Raw genomic sequence first — 14,538 nt, forward strand, 5'->3', positions numbered from 1 at the left:
TAATGAAAGAAGTGTAAACAAAATTCTAGTGAAGAGCTCAATAGATAAGAAGTTGTTGGCATGACTGGGAGCAGATGGAAGTGGTTAAGGGGCTTACTTTCTAGAAAGCTGGTGTGTCCTGGGTCTTTTCCTGTTCGACAAACTCGTCAGTGACCTGGAGAAGGAGACTGAGCCCTCATCAAGTTTACCAATGATGCTAAATGATGTGAACCACTCTTTACAGTGGAGGGAAGAGCTGACATTCAGGGGGACCTGGAGAGGCTGCAGGAATGGGGTGATGGGAACCCTTCGTGAAATTCCACAAGGATGGGTGCAGAGCCTGGTGCCTGGGAAGGAGGTGCCCCTTGAAGTCCCAGGGGCTGGGGAATGCCAGGCTGGGGAGTGGTTCTGCTGAAAGGGGCCTGGGCCACAGCAAGAATAAGAGCCGGCAGCATGTCCTGGCAGCAGAGAGGGACAGCAGCCTCCCAGCTGTGTGAGCAGGAGCACGGTCACCAGATCGACAGAAACAGCTCTGCTCTTCTCAGCCAACCACACTGAGCTGCAGAATCCAGTCTGGGGACCTCTGAACAGCAAAGACGTTGGGCAACCACAGCAGATCCAGTAAAGGCCACCCCAGTGTTTGGGGGCTGGAGCACTTTGCCCTGTGAGGAGGATCTGTAGGGGTAGACCTCGTTCACTCTGAAGAAGAGAGGGCTGCTGGGGGTTGTCACAGCAGCCCCTCAGCATCATAAGGTCATAAAGAACATGGGTCCAGGCTCTCCACGTCATGCGTGGTGGGTGGTTGAGAACAAAGGAGCACAAGTTGAAAGGGAGGTGCAGGTTGGACATAAATAATACTGTTTCATCCCACAATCCAGCAGTGACACAGATTGCCCAGAGGTTGTGCATTCTTCTTCCTTGGGAGTTTTTCAAGATCCACTGCCTGACCCTGCATGTGGCCTTGCTGTGAGCAGCAGGTAAGACCAAGGACCTCCTGAAGTCCCTCCCAACCTGAATAGTCCTATGCAATGAGACCCAGTGGGGAGGACAGATGGCCAAGGTGTAATAACAAAGGTGTCACATCAGGGAAGTATCCTGCAATAGTTCTGTGCTTGGCTTTTGTTTGCTTGCTTTTTATAAAGTCTGAAGTACAGCTGAACTTAGAATCATATTTAAAATAGTATTGAGAGCTGCACAACACAAAATATCAGTATTTTTATACCACTCTGTGTTGATGTCCTGGAGCCAACGCTTCAAGGGACTCTGGGTCCAGTCTTGGTGCTGCTGGTCCAGTCAGTCCTTTGTTCTTAATGCTGTGTGGTGGGAAGCCTTCTAGTCTCACCTGGGCCAAGAACAAGGACATTCTGCCTTGTAAAACTTCCAGTGGCCTGAACAGACAGAAATACCTCCCCAAATCATGAGCGCCTAGTTACCGTGTTCAACAGTGGGCCAGCCCATAATTGTTTAGTGCTTCCATTCGCGCTGGCATCAGTGGGAATTTCTGTGGAACTGCTGCAGGAGACAAGCAGATCAGCTAAGAGAGGCTTAAAGATCTGAGTGCTGAGGTTACTGATAGCAGATCAGGTTTCTTGAATTGAGGACTGCCAGATTCCCAGTTAGGTTTATTTTACTTGCAGCTGGGGAAGAAGTAGTGTGATTCCCATTCAAGATAAAAAAAAGTCCTTTGCAAGCTCTGATGTGTTATGTTTCTTCTGATCCTAATGTATTATTTAACCACCAGTCCACATCACTCTCAACAGCACATAGGTACCCTTTCAGCAGGGGCCCTATATACCTGGCAGAGCAATCTGGGATGTGCCACAAAGCAGCATCTACAACTTCCTTACATGCTCACTTGGAGTCTCCATACATTGTTGTTACACAATTAAATATTTTAATGTTTGGTGAGTCAGCTTCGGTCTTTTCCACCACTCCCATCATTAAGATACAATCCTGCAGATGTTTCCAGGGCTCCTGCCTTCCCTTCCAGCCATCATCTCAGTAACTGTGAAAATGCCCTCACTATCTTTTTCTTCGTGCAACCACTCTAGCTTTAGTCTTCAATAATTCATGACCTTGCAGGAGGTGCACCAAAATGATTTTAGCTACCTCCAACTTTTTTGAAGAGAAGGATAATAAAAATGATTTCACAGTAACTAAAGTAAGTCAGTTCATTGGTGAAAGCACTTAAATATAACTTATTAGCTATTCAGGAGGAAGGTTTTACTAAAGGTACAATGCATTTATGTATTAAAGTGCAGCTCAGCTCTTGAAAAATGACTATGTAAATAAGCACTTGTCACATCTTATTTTTGTTGATTTTTTTTCTTCTCCTTCTAAATTTGTTTTCTGCTGTTAACTCTTGCTGTCATGATTTTAACCATGAAGTAGCTGGATCCTACTCCTAGTGGAGTTAATTGCCTGTGAGTTACACTTACGTGTGCCACTGATGAGCTGCTGTTACAGGCATTCTTACAAGACAGAAGGCACAAGTCAGTGTGACCCATGGCACAATATGACACAGAAACTTTTGGAATATGATGTTTGAGATAAAAAGATCAGGTTGTGGTCCAGTTTTCTAAGTCTGGGGTAAAAAAATTGTAACTGAGAATAGGAGGTAAATCCACAAAATGTTTTAAACTCCTAATTTCCACTAGGCCTGACAGTGTGTCAGTATATCCAATGGGGGATCAAGAGTCACTTTGGCTCCAACAGCATCCATGGGTCATCTAATTTCCCAGTTTCTCCATGTCTGGGCATAGGGGCTATTAGCACTAATAGACTTAATTCTAGCACTGTGCAGAGGCACGACATAGTCCTGGGGACCCAGAGGTCAAATCAAGAAAAAATATAACTGCAATACTTTCCAAAACTGAGGTGAAGAAACAGCTGGGGAGGTGTTTCTAGATGACAAGTCTGACTGCAGACATCGTAATTCAAGTTACTCAAATGTTTGGCTCCTTTTATCTGTTTTGGATCTTGCTGTTAGCACCTTGGTACTTGTATACAAAGAATACTTGATAGCATAATCACAAAAGCAATAAACAGCCTTACAAAGACATAGATCTAAGATGACTCCTTCAAGTGGAATCTTACTTTAAGCGTGATTTCAATGTCACGTATCATAATTGCATCTAATATTAGAGACTGACTTAATGCAACACAATGTCAATGACAATATAAAGGCAATCATGAACAGAGAAGATAACTGAAAACTGGGGGGATGGAAGGAAGGATTACACTGCAGTGAAGACTTCTGTAGACATTACAAATCTTTTTCAGTGACATACAGAGGAATTTTTTTCTCTCCTAAACATCTGGACACTTTATTCTTGTTTCCGTTTTGATACTGGAATCTGCCTGGAATCTCTAAATGTGACTTAGGGTTGGGGGCTTTTTCCCCTTCCTCAAACTTGTAATTCTCTCTTTTGCTAAGCACTGAAGTTACATATGTAAAGTTGTTTAGCAAGCTGAATACCAGCTGCTGAGAATTAAATACATATGAAAGGGTTTTCTTCTTCCCCTCAGCAACATATATCCTCCCACGCCCCAAAGGGATATGGTTTAAAAAGTGTGAAGCTAGACTATTTTGGCTCTATCAAAGTCTCAAGACAGAATGAAAATGTCACACATCTTCCTAAATGACTGTGAGTCTCTATCAGATTTTTTGTGGGTGTAGGCAGCAGCAGTGTGACCTGCTTATACCAACTTAACAGCATGTAGCTACGGAAGGCCCTGTGGCTTGCACGTGATTCCCTCTTGCAGTAGCGCTTGTGATGGGGCTGTAACTTCAATGAATTGAAATGATACCTGCTGTACTGCACAGTCTCTGCCTTGCCCTGATGTGAATGTATAGGTGCACAGAGGGGCTGGAGAGGAGCTGCCTTTGGCAGTGACACATCTTAGATCTGTTTATGCCAGGCACACACAAGCATCCTCCATGTACTTCAGGTTTGGCTGGCCTACAGAATCATAGAAGGGAACCATAGACTATCCTGAGTTGGAAGGGACCCACAAGGATCAATGAGTCCAACACTTCTCCCCTTGTCTCCTCACCAGAGGAATGGATTTATTTATGCCTATAGATGTTCAGCTGAAATTCTGTGACAAAGCTAGAGATAGCACGTTACACAATCCATATGACCAAAGCAAATGAAAATCTTTTGCAGACGTTAATGCAGCAGCAGGTGAGGGCTTAGGTTCTGAAGCTTGCCTGGGCTTTTTCTACTCATTTAAACAGCTTCCCCCTCCTCCTTCCCCTCCCCCCCAAAAAACCCAAAACAAACTCAAAAAGCAACCAACCCAGAGGTTCAGAAGGCATCAGTTGTATTCCAGTCTTACTGATTTACTGTGAAAGCCAGGTTGCTGGACCTGAAGCTGAGGAAAGCTTTGAAAGTGACCCTATTGGAGTCTAAAAACACCTGAATTATCAGGATCTCCTACAATAGAATGAATTTTCTTTTTTTTCAGTGGGTTGCCATTCTAATAATGCTTTGAATATCCGCAGTGATAACTATTTCTAATTAGTCCTTCCAATTCTGTGAGGAAGGAAGGAAGAAATCCATAATATAAAATGAATTCTAATGAGGGATGAAACTCTCCTCCTAAGAAACAGTGCTCCAAGAGCAGCAGAGATTTGCCCCATGGCCACCTGTCTGACACTTCAGCTTAACACTTGAGAGTTTAAGTGACCCTACAGAATATAAATCAACTTGTGCTGCTTCAGCATTAGCTGCTGAGCAGCTAGTGCATGGGAAAGTTGACCTGTTTACTCAGGTTGGCTTGAAGCTTAGTTGAAAAAGCACCCAGGTTTTGTTGGATTGTGGAGAGTGGAGGTGGGGAGCACTTATAAGTTGGTTCTATATTCTGAAAAGTCCTCTTTCAAAAGCCTGTCCATGGATGACAAGAAAAAGCAGAGTGCTGACATGTCCTTGCTGGCTGGTGAGCTTGTGTTTTGGGATGTCCCTGGGTGCAGATGCTGAACTCATAAGCAGATGACATTACAGCCCTGAAAGTGAGTCAATTCCTACAAGCTTATGCTACCAATAGCCTTTAATGAGTATGCAAGCATAGTCTTTTACAACCCAATTTAAAAACTGAAAACATGACAACTCTAAAGCTATTAATATTATACCAATGGCTACACTGTGTTATTCCAGACCAAAGAAGAAAAGCCATAGCAAGTGATGGCTTACACCTTACAGAGGGCTGGAGGTGAGGGGTTAGGGGACATGATACCATTTTCCAAAATGCAGCAAAAAGAATGAACATAAATGCTTTCAAATTTATGAATGACTCAGTGTTTCATTAAAATTTGGAGGGGAAAATGATTTCATAAAAGACAAAGGCACTGTTTAATTAAATAACTCATCCATGCCTGGAAAAGCCACCCTCTGATTCACATTTTCCTCTGCTGTGTCCATCCAGCAGAAGTTGCTAATGATTCTGATAGCAAGTTATTTCAGTCAGTAAAGGTAAACTGAAGAATGCAGGGTTTTTTTTCCAGCGACCTTTGTGCCTGCTTTTGTATCCCTGCTTGCACTTATGGAAAAGCATGGAACAGGTCTAAATGCTCTTCGTATCTGATACTTGGTAGCCTATAGCTATACCAAGGCAGCCTGGTAGAAATGAGGCTGCCTTGCTTTTGTTGCTTTATGAAATACTCCCCTTTTATTTTTAGTTTTTCTGCAACCAGCAAATTGCTAATGCCTCTGACTGGCAGGCAAGATTGCCTGATCCTCATTGCTGCAGTTGTGCTACCACTGCCCAGGGCTGAAGAGAATTTTTAACAGCATGAAAGACAGGCTGAATATGACAAGGCAGTGGATATGAGTTTGGGGGTTTTCTTCCTGAGGATTTTGTTTCAGTTTCTTTCATGTCGTTTATTATTTCTAGGTTTGTGAATAAGTACAAAATACGTGTTTGTTGTTATTTTGATTTTTCTTTTAAAGAGGAATTATCTTCTTTCTTCTTAGGTGAATGACATGGAGGACTGTGCTTCCAAGGAGGATACCTGTTCAGTTTTCTTTTCTTTAGCAGCCTGTTGGACACCTTTGTGGACATTCAGAAAACTTCTGTTTCCAGTAAAGTGGAGTAGCAACAGCTGCATGTGTCTGCCAATCCTAATAACCCACTCCAAGTTACAAAAAGTGGAACCCAAAAAATTATCAGAGCATTAAAGCCATGGCATTTCCTATATTTCACATCATTTGAATGTGAATAATGAAATCCAGCAGCCATCACTCTTGATCTTTAAAAAGTGTGTATGAGTAGGTAAGCACTTTAAACAAGAAATGCAGTGCCAGCCAAAGTAATCTCTGCCATAATGTCCTCAAATTCCCTGGAGTTATAGTAGGGATTAACTTGCTTCATGATGTTTGAAAACTGGATGAAAAAATGAGTTAAAGCTTTCTACCAGAAATTCCAATCAGCATTGAAGAGTTGAATGAATACTAATAAACATAAATTTAAAAAAAACCCAAACCAAACCTGCTCTTACCTGCTCAAAGGTTTAAATGGATGTTTTTCATCCATTTTTATTCTCTGTGAGTGGCTTTGCTTAGTGAAAGTTTTAGTAGCACAAATAGAAGAATGAACTTTTGAGCTAGGCTCAAGTGTTAAGAGGAAAGAATTGGTTTTATTCCAAAGTGAACATTTTGCATGAACTGTGCAAATGTGCATAGCCACTGACACAGTGGAAATAGAAGAGGTCTTGTGATTAAACTCAGCTCAAATATTCTGCAGTAACTCCTACAGCAACTATGGAGTAAAAAGAAATATTAGTGAAATAAGTAGGGAGAAAAAAAAAGGAAATTGCGGACTGTTTGTAAATATACTTTTGAGAGCGGAAATAGAAAGTAATTTGTGCACTTGAATTATTCACTGTGAATTACTCACTGAGATTTGGCCCACTATAATGGTTTAAGAAGAACTGATACACCATTGTAAAATGTATACTCTCATTTGTAACTTATTTCAATCAAAATGCAAGTATTTTGGATTTTTCTAAGTGTGTCATTTCTGAAATCTGTGTCCAGTTGCCTGATACTAAGAGATCAGTGGGAAGCGTTGATGATTAAACTATTTTATGAGTACAATACAGTTCAGCAAAACAGTTGCAACATCTATAAAAACAGTAAGATTTAGTTTCTGGCCTGATGCTGTGATAAAGAAAGTGCAATCTTCTGTATTGTCCATCTCCTACACACTCCTTTTTCATATTCATAATTGAAAAAACTTACTGGGAATTGCTTCAGTATTGTCCTTCTGGGGTTGGGTTTTACCAATCTGCCGAAAATGTCCACTGAAGTGAGTGGTTTCTCTAAAGACTTTTGACCTTTAAGGTGAAATAACCCCATACATAATCTTCAGTGAAAATTTTTATAGCTGCTAAGCAATTTTCCAATGCAGCTGGCCATTTTTATATCTTGAAAAACTAGTAATGTTACAAACAGTTGATTATGGTTTACAATGGCAATAAACCTCTCAGTATTGGTTGTTACCAAAATAAATTGCCATTCTGTTAAATGTTAAATAACAAGTCATAAACTGCTGAAAACAACCAATTTCTTGTGGGTTATTGCCTGAATAAATTTTAGGAGGAAGTGCAGATCATGAAGTTGTGATCAGCAGATCAGGCCTAATGAAATTTTATATATTTTAAAAAGCTGAAGGATCCTCAGAATATGATGCAAACTGTAACACCCATTAAACAACAAAAAAATAAGTCTCCTGGTAGTTTTGGGATTTTTTTTGTGAGACTATTTTTATGTTCTGACACCAGCTCTTGCTATTTCAATTGTTTCTTCAGGTGTTGAAAAACCCAGTCAATGCCAACACGCTGAGCCCACCAAGAAGACAGAGAGGAGCCTGTTCAAACACAAAGCACCTACATGAGATGTCTGCACAGAATCAGAGGGGTTAGTATCTGCTTTGGAGTAATTAATAGTGCTCACCTCAAAAGCAAAAATGCCATCAAACATTCATAGCTCAGGTGCCATCTTCCCAACAGTGAGTGACAGAAGACATCTTCACCATAGCAACGAGTGTTATGTCCCAAGAATAACATTAACCTCCCTTGTTACTAGTTTTAAATCCTTGAGTATAAACAGCAGTTGCAAGGCATGTGTGCCTTGACTGTGCATTTTCATTACTTAATATGTACCAGGTGTGTATTAGCTGCAGTAAGACTAAAAAAGACATCACCGGAAGAGGAAGCAAATAAAGGGATGGAAATTCAACCATTAATAATCCAGTCCTGGAAACATGATCAGGTAGAGGTCTCCTGTTCATGCTCATGAAAGTCAGACCTCTCCAAAAAGAAGCCTGGCAGAGAACACTCTTCAGCAACAGCATCCTCCCCCTTGATCTGCAGGTTGATTTCGAATCAGCCAGGGAGAGGTGGGAGAAGACAGCAAAAGCAGGGAGGGAGAGAGGGTTATTTCTATTTCTCTCCTTTCCCTTCTGCACCTCCCTTCCTGCACACTTTTTCCTCAGGCAGGGTTGAAATCCAGGAAATTTGAACCAAATATTTTAGCTATTTTAAATTGCTGAATTATGCATTTTTTCAGAATGTCACCAAAGCTTTCTTGAGTAAAGGAGATGAAATTCCCCTTGTAATAGCCCTGTAAGATACAGTGATATCCTGGAAGTGCCATAAAAATGCCATTAAGAGACATTTCATTTTGGCTTCTGGGGCCTCTACACTTATCTATTTTGACTTAAACTCTTTCTTCCATCTCTGCAAGAGAGGAGTGTGACACAGGAGTTGCACAAAATGAGCTCAGATCAGGGAAGACAGATTGTAAATCGAGACTTGCTAGAGCTAAATCATGTTCTCTCTCTTGATCTCTTATCTGATAACTTTTATCCAAAAGGTATTGAGGAAGTTAATTGCAACTGCTAAGATGAATCTTTAGGAAATATCATTCTCCAGGGCCTTCTTTTCCCTGCTCTCCAGAACCCATGTTACATTTTTTTCAAGGCCTCAAATATGAAATGGTTATCTTGTGAATTTTAACATCCTTATCCTTTTCTATGGAACTGTTCAGACGAAGAAGAAAACTGTAGCTTTTTATTTGCGAGGTTTAGGAATCCAGAGAAGCAGGATGTGAGGGGGAAAGGCAGAGGCTTTCTGAATTCAAATGTTTGCTCTACTTGACAAGCTAAAGACGAAGGTAAAAAAGGATGTTTTCTGCTTAGAGACTGTAGTACTATAGACAGTCTTGGATTAGAAACAAGCTGAAATTCCTGTTGTAAACTTCTAATTACCTTGTGTGGCATGACTTCTAGATATACTATCTTGCAAAGATAGTGAAGCTGTGAGTACATGTTAAGACAGCTTTATGCATATAAAAAACAGGTGTTGGTAAAGACTGTGGGAGATCTAGTTACTCTCTGGAAATATGTATCATAAAACTCTTGGTGGCAAAATATTGCAATTTTCTCATTGCCAATAAGTATTTTAATATTCTCAGATCACCAAACTAACAACACAGCCTGTTGTTACTTAATTGACAGAACACAGGCATCAGTAGACATACAAATGTTTGAAGGAGGAGAAAAACATAATCAATATTTGTTGGGAAAGGTCAGGTTATATCGCACTCAAGAGGAGAGCTCTTCCGTCCCAGATAAGTCAGATGGATAGGAAGGACCTCGTAGTCCATGCAATACATTGGTGTGTATGCAAGGAGGTGGGCTAAATAAAATTCATAGGAAGCAGGAGGCCCCGTCTGCTTTGACACCAATGCAAGCACAAACAGCTTTTAACATTTTGCACACTCAAAATCAAGTAAATGACCGTCTTTCTGACAGCTTCAGCAGTGGCATGAAAGCTGGTTGGATACAGCATCTGATTTTGTGTCTTATCTACTTCAAGATCCAAGTGGTTTTATATTTTAATGTATCAAAGAAATGGATAAAAGTCTGGGTACTCTGTCAGACGATGCATAAGGATCTTGAATACTGAGGAATATCTTACAGTTATGGACATACGGAGATGGAAAGACATTCCTAAAACATTTCTGCTATGTGGCACAGACAGAGGGACAGATAATATATTCAAAAGTAGCACTGGATTCAGTGATCTAGGTTTTCCTCCCTCATCTTGACAATGTGCAGTTTGTATATTCACCTCCAATATCCACATAATTTTTGAACTCAGGTTGTATCTGGTGTAGGTACTGATAAGGCATTAAACAGGGTATTGTTTTCACAGCACTGCTGGCATCTACAGTGCTTTTGGACCAGAGCATGTTGCTGTTCATAAGCCAAAGAGGATGGTGAATCCACAAAACCAGACACAGGTAGGGAGGATGCATGGGAAGCAAGGAGGGGTGTGTGGGTGCGTGTGTTAAAAGTAAGCAGGGTGAAGCTAGAGAGAAGACACTTTTCCTAAAGGAGGAAGAAGATTATCTATCCTTTGTTACAGTGTTTTTCTTTTGGTGTTTTTCTTTTTGCTGAGCATAGCAGAGCAGAGATTCATTGTGAAATCTAGCAGAAGAAGTGATCTTGATTTTGTTTGCTCAGTTTCTCAAGAACTCTTCTAAGACTAAGGTTAAAGACCACTAAACAAATGCAAGCTCCTTTTGTTTGGAAATGACTTAATGGCAAATATGTCCAGTGACAGGTTTTTCTGTTTTATATTTTGCACCGACCCTTTCTTCATGCAAAGCAATCTCTACTTGGGTTGTGTGTTTCTTTACAGGCAAGTGCAATCAAGACAAAAACACAAAATCACAGAAAGTGTTTTTTGCATGGTTATATTGTGCTGTATTTCAGGTAGTAGGAAGGGGGGAGCTCTCTGGGAGGAAAGCCCTGGACAGATGTTAACATGATACCATTTTTCTGACCACTGTTTCTCCATGCACTTTGAAGGAGGTAGATGTTAAAAGGTAGACCTGCTGAGCTGAGTGTATTTTCCTCTATTTTTGCAGCTAGACAATGAAAGATGGTGACTGTGGCACACAGGACAAGAACTGAAATGTGTACTCAGGACCATTCCCCAATTATTCTCATTTTGTGAAGCCAACAGAAACCTCAGCAATGGCCTTGCTGTGGAAAGGGAGTTTTGAATGGCAGTTTGTTTTATGACTCTTAATTTATCTCTCCTTCAGCTGTTGGTCTCATGACTGACTCCTCCTTCCCTCTCCCACTCACACTGTGTGGCGTCATTCTGCAACAGCTTTCCTTGCATTTCACTGTACGCAGCCTCATAAGTTTTACTGTGAAATGCTTTGGCACATAGGCAGTGAGGAAAAATCTGTGTAACAAGCCCGATGCCTTAGAAATATTTTGTGTGTTCCTCTGCAGAGGATAGAAAGTGTAAAAACACAGGGGAAGGTATTCTGTGGAAAAAATGTATTACTGTATGTCACATGAACGGTGTTTGAGAGCTACAAATTCCTGCACAAAAAATAATAAAACATAATAAACACCTCTCCTGCTGGCAACCTACATAAGAATACACAGCTCAGCTTCCACTTGGGTTGAGGCTTGATAAAAAAGGGTCAGGAGAAGGGGAGAAAGAGAGGAACCCTCAGACTCTTCCAAGCAGGTGGCATCCTGCCTTTCTCATTCGCACGCTTGGACAGCGTGTGACATGGGTGTCCCACAGGTATCTCTGCAAACCCTGAGCCCACACTTGAATGATGCAGCAAGTGGTGATGGACATGCACCTGCCTGTCCCTTTCCCAGGCTTTGATTGGAAAAAGGAGATGCAGCTGAGGTTGAAATGAGGCGAGATGACAGGAAAGAAAGTGTGGTGTGGCCAATGGAAGCAGACCTGGGCTGCCTTTGAAGTGCCCTGAATCTCTCAGCTGTTGTGAACACATCTCACTCTCCCTTTGAATGATGGGAAGGGAGGTCAAAAGAGCTCAGTTGGAAACAACTGCCAAGGATAGAAAATTCTTAAAAATTAGCATGCCTTTTGGGAAGGAGGTAGGCAGTGCAATTTTGATGAGAAAGGCTGCTTTTGGTTTGGGCTTAATCATGCAAGGTGCTGAGTGCCTTCAGTCCTCATTCACGTTGATAGGAACCGACTGTCCTCACGCTACCTGGCAGGCATGGCTGCTAGGTCAGTTCTCATTCCCCTCTCCCCCTCAGCCTGTCACTTCACTTCCTAAAGAATGTCTTATTTGATGTCATCTGCAGCACAGGGAATTAATGAGGTTTTCTTTCAGACGCTTCTCATTTATCCACAGAAAATCAGAGGGACAGATGTTTTTCTCTGCTCGAAAGTAAACCTCCAGGAAGATGACAGAAAGGAGCTGGTTGGATGTTTGTAGCATCCCTTTCCCAGACATGCAGAGGGGGCTTGGACCTACTTTGGGTCTGTGAAAAGAAGGGGCAGCCATTTGGTGCTGACTATCCTCATGAGCTGTTGTTCTCCTCTCTCGTTTCAAAGGATTTCTAACCCTCAGGGACCACCTCTGACCACATCATTCCTCGAGAAATGGATGCAAGGCACGCTTAATGTCAATGACATCTTAATCATCTGGTCTTCAAAAAGCGAAAAGGCCAAGACAAGTACTTCTGTTAGCAGGAGCATCATAGTATTTGATAAACATGGACTGCATGCATCTAGTTGAGATGCCTCTGTGCTGAACTGTGCAATTCACAAAATGTAAATGGGGTGCTTATCAGATGGATTATTTTCTGAAAGCACAGGCAAAATTACAGTAATTACTTTTCCTCCTGCTATATTATCTGTATTCCCAAGAAACTTTATAACTTCATGCAGAAAATAAATAAATATTTACTTAAAAGATCAGAATAGCTGAGCAAAGGTTCCGTTCACTTCCCACAAAATCAGCATTTCTCTTGAACAAAAAGCTATTCTTGGAAGCATGAGATTTTCACGGAGGCAGGGAGAAACAGGTACTGTCAGTGAAAAATTTTCCAAGGAGATCACTAGATATTAATCTAGATTTTCAAGAAGCTGTAGTTTCCTGTAATTCCCACTTCTTTGACAAGCCCTTGGGTGACAAATGAGTTTCTACTATTCTTCCTTCAGCAACTGAGTGCTTCAGCCCAGCTTTTTAGATATAACCACCAAGGTTATTGCCTGGGAATAATCAATATTAAGGGCTCACCTTTTTAATGCGAGATAAAGATTAATCTACTTTGTCCTTCCACTTACTCTCCCTTAAGCCACTCATATACATGCATTTGATTATATTTTGTGATTCACAAAGGATAAATCTAAAGGACTGGCTGAAAAAAAAATCATCTGCCATGGTTTGTTCAGCTCATCAAACTGTAGATGATGGTATAATGCTAACACCAACTGGTTCTACAGCATCGTAGAGCTCTGTAGACAAGTAATAAGCAAGCCTTATAACACTCCCCCATCCATCCTAAATGTAAGCATTTTAACCTGGTTTATTTGCTTTTTTGTTCTCACATATGAAAAGCAAAAATTTTCTTGGGCACTTGTATCCTTTGTTACTCTAGCATGATAGTGCCCAGTCTTTTATGGTTTTGTCCTCAAAACCTCCCCATGAGGTAGAAAGTGCTGTTTTGTTATAACTGAGAAACTGAAGTGCAGAAAAGTTAGAAGACTCTTCTCATGGCCACCTGGGAAAGTCAAAAGGGGCCAAGAGCTCAAGCCATGAATTCAGCTGGGACCTTCTCACTTCCTTTCAAGCTTGCATGTAAGAAAAATGGTTCAGAGCTGTTCTCACATCCCTGATCTGGGAATAAAGCAGTGTCCTCATGGGGTACATCTGGATCTAAGACAACCTGTCTGACTGTACACTGAAACAGCCTCAGAATGTTCAGTCTGTTCATCACAGTCTTCACCACAAGCTGCGAGGATGGGAACAAGCAGCTGGGTGGTGCTACACACTTGAGCAAAAAGACCAGGACATCAATCCCTTTAGTGATAGCACCAGGGTCTGACAGCTAACTCCAATTCCTAGGACACTGCCTCAGCCTTCTGAACTAACCTCCTTCCCATAAAATACAGCTAATATGCAGGTGCATTGTAGCTGGCCAGAGATCTTGTAATGTGAGCAACGTTATCCCAAAAACACCCATTTGTTTCTGATTAAGACATCAACACAAAGATTCAACCTCATCCAGCTCAGCCCATGCCCTAAGTGTATGGAGATGATAAGAGAAACATTGCTGTTCTGTAACACATGCATGCAAATAGTTGGGAAATATCTCAAAAGATATCAAGTAACTAACTGAGCATCATGACTGCACCACTGCATAAACTCCTTGAAAGAGCAGCAAGGGGTGAAAATTGCTGATGGCAATTTCCACAGTAGAGTAATTTAGCTCAGAGGCAAAGAGAGTGGTGAAGGAGAGAGAGAATATATGTCAGTGTGGGAGAGGGTGGATTTGTACAAGAAGGAGTGCATTAGACTATGTGTGAGTGTGGAGGAGGGTTAGAAGTGAGTTTCTCAGAATTAGGGCAAATTCTGCATTCATAGTAGACCTTGCAGAGAAGGTGTATGTGTGCATGTTTATACATATATACAGGTTTGACCTTGGTCATCTCAGCGTCATTAGTGCTTTTTAAGACAATTTTCTTGAATTTATTTCCAGTTC

This window comes from Corvus brachyrhynchos, unplaced genomic scaffold (genome assembly GCF_000691975.1).
Source record: "Corvus brachyrhynchos isolate BGI_N302 unplaced genomic scaffold, ASM69197v1 scaffold202, whole genome shotgun sequence".
Taxonomy (NCBI): domain Eukaryota; kingdom Metazoa; phylum Chordata; class Aves; order Passeriformes; family Corvidae; genus Corvus; species Corvus brachyrhynchos.